The sequence below is a fragment of the Triticum aestivum genome, chromosome 5A (assembly GCF_018294505.1).
Source record: "Triticum aestivum cultivar Chinese Spring chromosome 5A, IWGSC CS RefSeq v2.1, whole genome shotgun sequence".
NCBI classification, from domain to species: domain Eukaryota; kingdom Viridiplantae; phylum Streptophyta; class Magnoliopsida; order Poales; family Poaceae; genus Triticum; species Triticum aestivum.
The window spans coordinates 220,574,799-220,582,164 of NC_057806.1; the positions used below are offsets into that span (position 1 = coordinate 220,574,799).

General features: G+C 43.3%; 1 long non-coding RNA gene across 7 annotated transcripts in view; it reads left to right on the forward strand.

Annotated features, from left to right (window-relative positions):
• Positions 1-7,366, forward strand: part of LOC123102819 (uncharacterized) — a 60,550-nt gene that overhangs the window by 1,184 nt on the left and 52,000 nt on the right. For 5 of the 7 annotated variants that reach the window (XR_006449396.1, XR_006449393.1, XR_006449394.1 and 2 more), the window contains exons 2-5: positions 344-542; positions 819-3,444; positions 4,311-4,415; positions 5,446-5,522. This is a non-coding gene — a long non-coding RNA (uncharacterized lncRNA). Of the gene's footprint in view, positions 1-343; positions 543-766; positions 3,445-4,310; positions 4,416-5,445; positions 5,523-7,366 lie in introns of all 7 variants that reach the window. The other 2 variants (XR_006449391.1, XR_006449395.1) reach the window with 2 other exon arrangements.

Here is a 7,366-nt window from a genome sequence, read left to right on the forward strand (position 1 = left end):
AGAACTAGATCAGGAAGTTTTCTGTCAACTGTGCCCTGGAGATACAGTCGAAGCACGCCCGCCCCGTGTGCGTCTTTCACGACATGCTTTGGTCCCGGGTTTCTTACTATATCATAGCATGTTTGCTGGACACAAGCAGAGACGGACATGGTGCTAGCTGATAGCACTTGCTAACTTAAGAAGTTTACACTACATACCTTTTCTCTAATTAAAAGAGAATTTCTTACCAAATATTGAACCAATTTTAGATATATGTCTCTAAAGCAATTACTCAATTTTGTAGAGTATACCTCCATAATTCTCCATCTGAGATACTAAAGTTTATTGATGATGCTTGTTTTAGGATATGTGGTACAAACCATCCTTGTGAGAAATCCAACGGATTCGATGAGGACTGAGGAAGGAGCCGGAGGAGGTGGTGGGTTGAGGAAGGAGCTGGAGCAGAGGCGGCTTTGAGGCTGCCCCTACACGCACTAAGAGGCAGGAGGAAAATATGAGGCGCCGGCGATCCGGACGTTGCAGTGTTTTCTTCGTCTCTCCTGGTAAGCCCTCGGCAGCACCTCCCATACCCGCTCCATCCGAATTCAGCAGCGTACAGTGACAACGGTTGCCGACGTCCTCCTCATCCATGACGCTCCAATTTGTTTGTTTGTTACAATCCACATCATACACGGTTCTGCACTGTGGTGTGTGCGCCAAAGTTCAAAATTGCATAAGTGCTAGGACCATCTGGAAAGAACATAAAATTTATGTTTTCACTTTTCAGTCACACAAGTCTGCTCCCCATTGTCGATAGCTTCAAACTGAATGTGGTGCAGGTGCGAGACCAGAAATTCAGAGGATGTGCAAGATGAAACATGGTGCATGAGGCTTCATGAGCATAATTGTAAGGATTACAAACTTTCTTAGGAAAACCAATACAACAGTGATAAATATAATTTCATTTATAGCTCATGTTTTGAACTGTATTTTATATGCAATTTCGATATCATGGTGGAACACAAAATTTAAATAGAAAAAAATAATACTGGCCAATGTATATTTTTCAAGTTCAGATATATATACATGCTTAACTAAAGTACGCACAGTGCATACTGTGGAATCACATGACAAATATTCATGCTTTACTAAATGCATCTGCTCCATTTTGGCATATGTGAATCTCTTTTGGGGATAGTTCTGTGTGGCCTTGGATCAATCCTGAACTGGTTGGTGTTATATACCCATTCTCTTCACATGACCCAATAGGTATTAGAGAGGAACATGTTACTTTGGTTACTTTTATCTCCATTTTACGCAATTTAGCTTGTTGCAACTGTGGTTTTATGCTGCAGTTGATAATATCCTTTTAGTTAGATGGCAATCTTCCTCTATCCTTTTCATTGTACTATGTTTTTGAAGCTCTGATGTTTATTTGAAAATAGAAACTAGCAAAATTTTGTTTGCCGCTGCTTGGTCAGGCAAAGCCAGCTGTTCGTTACTGTGTGCGGTTCTCTTGCCATTTTATGGGGTGCAACTGGAACTGGCAGAAGACTGTAGTTGTGTCGTTGTCACATTTACTGATTTGATGTTTCTTTTCAAGATTATAGTATTTGTTTACCAATTTCTTTCTTCTATTCCTTCTAGATAATTTGCTTCAGTTCTACTCCCTCCATTCTGATTTACTCGTCGTGGTCGAGTAAATCAGAATGGAGGGAGTACATGGTGAAACATGCATATTGTTTCCCGATATATTGGGCATCAGTCCACCTCTCATGAGATCTCTGAATTTTCAACCCATATTGTGTTTGCTGAATTATTTCCTCTAGATAACTATGCTTGGATTAAAAAATGTGTGCAATTGCTTTCAAATGGAGGTTATTTCTTTACTAATTCTGTGCTATTCCACTTTCAAGCTTTTGGACCTAGAAGTGTAATACTAGCTAGGTTAGCTGCAGAAGCGGGATTTATATGGCCTGAATTTTTATTTCACAGTGTATAAACTGATTCAAAGTATTTCTGACTCCTTGCGTTCTGAAACATTTTGTTGTATGGTTCTGTCTTGAAAGAATTGAAGCAATTTTTCTATGGGAGATAATATGAATGTGATTCCGAAACAACATGCAGTGTCATTAAGTTTCTTATTTACCAACTTAAACATGGTCAGTAATAGCACAACTAAAGTTTCTGAACATATCATTATAGAACTGTTGGCTGGATTGTGTTTTGTATGGATTCTTCAAGGGACATTTCTAAGGAATTACAAGTTAGTTTTACATTTTTCTAGCCATGCTCATTGTCTTTGGATTGCCAATGCTCGGATCGGTTTGTGATCAAGTGGACACAACGACTACCGTTAGTGAGGGTTAAGTAAGGGGTGACCTGAGTGGGCGCCGTGTTGAGATACACGATGTTAGTTGAGATAGAGGATGTTAGCATGTGGGGAGGGGGTCTTGAGCCATGCTTATTTTTGGTCTACGTCTGTGTGATATGTTTTTTTTCGTAGCAACGCACGGACATTTTTGCTAGTCTTTCCCTAATCTTTTCCTAATTTTTTATAATAATAAAGCATGGATTAACTCCGTGGGTTCACCGTCACAATACGCTTCTTCCCGTGATTTTACGCTTTCAGTTTTACAGTTTTAAATTAAAATGTATTCGAGGTGGTACGAAATTGTGTGTGGTTCTCTGTTGCGGCGTATTTTCAGAAAAGCCCCTTACGTTTTGAAGAATCAACCCGCAGTCCTTTTTTTAACTGGCTAACTGAGATAATGTTTCATTGTTGCAAAAACGTCCATGTAGTTTAGTATATTCACCCCGCAGTCCTTTAAACAAACACATCACAACAGATCCTCTTCCTCTTCCCCATGCACGAGTGGGCGCACCGCCGCCGCCACCGCCTTCCTCGCGGAGTCTGCGATCGAAGGATCGGTTGGGGCGCACCGGGTCTAGGCCGGCCTTCTGTGGGGCGCAGTGCGAGCTCTCGGCTCGGGGCAGGAGGTGGCTCGATGAAGAGGAGCTGGGGCACGGCGCTCCTCTCCTGGTGTGGCGCACGAGGGAAGGAGGAGGGGATCGACCCAAGACAGGAGCTGAGGCCGGCGGCGCCCTTCACACAAGCCTCACCGGCGGTGCCCTCTACACAAGCCTCACTGGCGGTGCCCTCTACACAAGCCTCACCGGCGGTGCGGCGGGAGAGCTCCTACCCGTCCATAGGTGCGGGGATGCAGATCCGCGTCGCCAGCCTGTACTAGGCCGAGGTTGACACGCCGGTGCAGGGGTCACCGTCCATCTTCGTCAGGTAAGCACGGACGTTCTTCTCTCTGTCGTTGTTGCGGTGCTTGGGTCGCGAGGAGGCGATGCGTGTTTGCTTTGCTGTAGGTGCTTTGGCGCTGTAGACAACACCTCTGGTTCTCCTCCATGCTCGCAGGCCTCCAGAGTACTCTAGCAACAGCCACTGGACGGCAGGTAAGCATGCATTGTATGACCTTAACTAATTGCGTACATACAAGTTTGGATGAATTCCAAGAGATGGAGCACTCTATCCAAATAGGAGAAGTGTTAGTTTAAAAGGGTACAATTTTACAATGGTTTTCATGGGGAGCAAAGTACTCACCAGCGGCAAATTTAGGTTCTAGAATTGACATATATTTAGTTCCTTTTTTATAGAAGAGAGCTCCCTCTCCGATTTTCATTAGAAGAAATCACCGTGTCTTACATATATTCAGTTCCTGGAAGAACAAAGAAGTTGCGTTCCTTTTAGTCTGAAAATCACATTGATCCTTGGAGCATAATGGGGACAAATCGCACATATGTCCTGTACTGCACACACGTGACGGCAAAGGATTTTTCTGAATGCCATTGTTGTCTGGTACACAATGTTTATCAGTGAGTAATTTGCCCCTTTCACAATGTGATGATACTGGCGTATAGGGGAAGCATCATATACCATTGGTTTTGTTGATAGATTAAACCACAAACTGGTACAATGTTTGAGATATAATGTTTTCTATCTAAATGTTGTTTCATACAGTTCATCATTGGTTTTATTTGAGAGATTAAACCCAAATTAGTTTATGCACTGAACTAGAAATAACACAACTACATATTGATTTTTTGCTTAAATTTCACAATAGATATTTTGCCGGATGACCAACTGTATTAGGATGCCACATCCTTTATTCCTCACCTAGCACACGGCATTCCTGTAAGCCTCATACTGTCGAGATGTTTGACGAGATGTGTATCAATAATTTCATGAAGTCCATGTGCTCGATTTGAGTGTGACAGGTATGTCGTTGTGTGCTTCTCAGTACAGTAGATTTACCACGCAGGGTGGTGACTGGGAGGCTGGGACATGCTGGCACGGTCAAATAGCCGGTTCACTGTGATCAGGGTGCTAGAGGCTCTTGGGGTCGCAGCCCGCTCGCCTGCTGGAGGTAAGTTTTATAGCCTCTTTCTGTCAGTAGATGCTCTTGGAGTAGAGATATCATCCAGACTGTATCTTTAGTGAAACTTGTAGCTATGCAGCTTGGCCCTACTATTCATGTACTATCTCACATTCTCATGCATTAGGTTTTGTAAAGTTTCAGCTCGGCCCTATGCCATGTTCATTGTTAGTGTTTCCTTACATATTATCTGCATCGTTCTCTAGAAAAACATATTATGTATGTGCTCTCCTTTCTCTATCTAAAAAAACCATTATGCTTTCCTAGGCATATCACCAGCAAAATCTGTGAGAGATGTCACAACAGCAGTTCCATTGTACTGATATCATAGGAAAGGCATATTTGCTACATACTAAAGTTGAAGAAATGTTTTCACAAAGAAGATTCATTTTTACATTGCTTGGCATGCATCTAGGTCATGTTTATCTGCATCGTTCTCTAGAAAAACATATTATGTATGTGCTCTCCTTTCTCTATCTAAAAAACCCATTATGCTTTCCTAGGCATATCACCAGCAAAATCTGTGAGAGATGTCACAACAACAGTTCCATTGTACTGATATCATAGGAAAGGCATATTTGCTACATACTAAAGTTGAAGAAATGTTTTCACAAAGAAGATTCATTTTTACATTGCTTGGCATGCATCTAGGTCATGTTGTTTATTAACACTAATGAAAGATGTACTTCTGTATGTGAATAGCTTCAATTCGAGTTCTTCCTATATTTTCAGGTAATTCATCCCATCAAATAGTTTGATATTTTTGTCATTGTTTCAAAAAATTGATAACCGCAACAATCTGATCAAGTAGTTTGATATTTTTTGTCCTTATTCTAATTTTTTTGATACAATTGGGTGCTAATATGATCATGGCCTGAGATCATTAATGAGCAAGGACATGCATAGGGATATGGGTTCTTTCTACTGATGCATAACTCCGTAATGATGAAAAGAAGAGCAACATATCTCCTTTACCAAACATTTTTTGTCCGAAACTAATCATGATATTTTCTTTCTACAGGTACAATGTTGATTATTTAGAGACCTCATCTTCATGAGACTAGCAAGGGATGGACATTCTGAAGAAGAGGAGATGAGGTGAGTTTTTGAAGTTCACCGTCCAATCCAAGTATTAAAGATGAGCATTACTATTCAAAGGGACATAATTAACCTGTTAAATTATTTTTAGAGCAAGAAACCAGTTATTATCTAACCGAATAACTATAAAGTAGCTACTTTTTCCAAAATGAGGTGTCGTCTTTAAATAGAGGAGATGGATCGGAGAGGGGGCTTGAGAAATGCTTATTAGGGTAGAGGCGTATGATTTTTTCTCCCGTTGCAACGCACATGCATGTTTGCTATAATAATAAAGCATCCAGTGGAGGGGCTTAGAAAAATAGAAACGGTTCTATTTGATATTGATGTAGGGTAGAACCCTATAGGCCGATCTTTCACGAAAGGAACGGATCCTGATAAGAATATGAGGAACACAAAGAGGGGAAACACAAGAGAAACACTCAAACTAACAAGAACAAGTCACACATGTGCTAGATCCTCGGGTACGAAGAAAGATACACAGTCCACGGACAACTAGGGAATATACAAAGGGTAGCCGGTTCATCTTCGAGAGGAGGTCTTGATGTTCTTCCCTAAAGAGGGGTCTTGAATCCGCTTGGGGGATCTTCTCCGGTGGAGGCTCGAATCTCCGAGGAGAAGGTAACCAAGTGGATGAGCAAAGCTCTCACACAAAATATGAGCTAATCTGTAATACCCCGAGAATCATGCTACAGTAATCTCCCCCTAATGGTGGCCATGTCATCTTGGTTACTATGCAAATGGCCACTTGTCCAGAATCAAAGTCAAATTCAAATTTGAATTACAAGTGAAATAATTATTTCTTCGAACGGTAAAAATAAAGTGTTCACAATATTTTATAAATTTCCCTGATCTTTGTCATGTTGAACCAAACATTATTTGACCCACCAATTGGTCCCTAGGGATTTATAAAGTGGTTTAACAACAAATAAAAATAGCCTTTCAAAATAAACAAATATTTATACTTTTCCTCTTGACCTCAGACTTTTGAGGCCTCTACAATATATTTCCTAATAGTTGTGTACGCACTTTTACATTTAACCAAATTCATCTCCTAGCTAATGTTAAAAGAAAACAGTAGAGAAAAATAAAAAAATAGAAAATGAAAATAGAAAAGTTCCTAAAACTACTAGGCCATTGGGCCATAAGTGACCACAGTGCCTCCGGCCCAGCCCACCTCCACCTCCACCTCCACCTCATCCCTCCTCTTTACATGGAGGCAGGAGACGTGCGTGTCGCACATCCACGGTCACCATGGCCATGGATGGCCTCCACGTCGATCTCCTTGGCTTATAATCGCCCCATAGCGAACCCTAGCCCGCTCTCCTCCGTTCCCCTCTCATTCCCCACCGAGCCGCCTCCTCTTTTGCTTGGGCGCGAGCTCGAAAGGTCCCGCGGTGACCGTGTCAGTACGACACTGCCTCGCGCCATTGCCGCGGCCGCTGACCTCCCCAAACACTAGGAAGACGCCCAGGAGCCTCCCCGCCGTCATCTCCTTCGACTACGCTACCGGATCGAGCGGCGTAACTCTCGTGCGCTCGCCATCGCCGTCGTCTTCGTTGGGTACATCGCCGGCATTCGCCGTCGTTGCCCACCGCTCTGGTTCGTCCCCGGCCACCCCAACCACGTCCCCGAGTTTGCTGTGAGCTCCTCTCCCGTTATCCCTCTTTTTCCTCGACTCAATTCGTGCCGTAGCCGTTGTCCACGAGCTCGTCTTCGCCGCGTCCGCGTGCGCGCCCGCATGCTGCTCTTGCCCCGCTCCCGTGCGCCCCTGGCCGCCCTTTCCCGCACCGGGCGCGCCCCAGGCCGCGCCCTCGCGCGCGTATGTCCGCCCGGGCCGTGCCCCT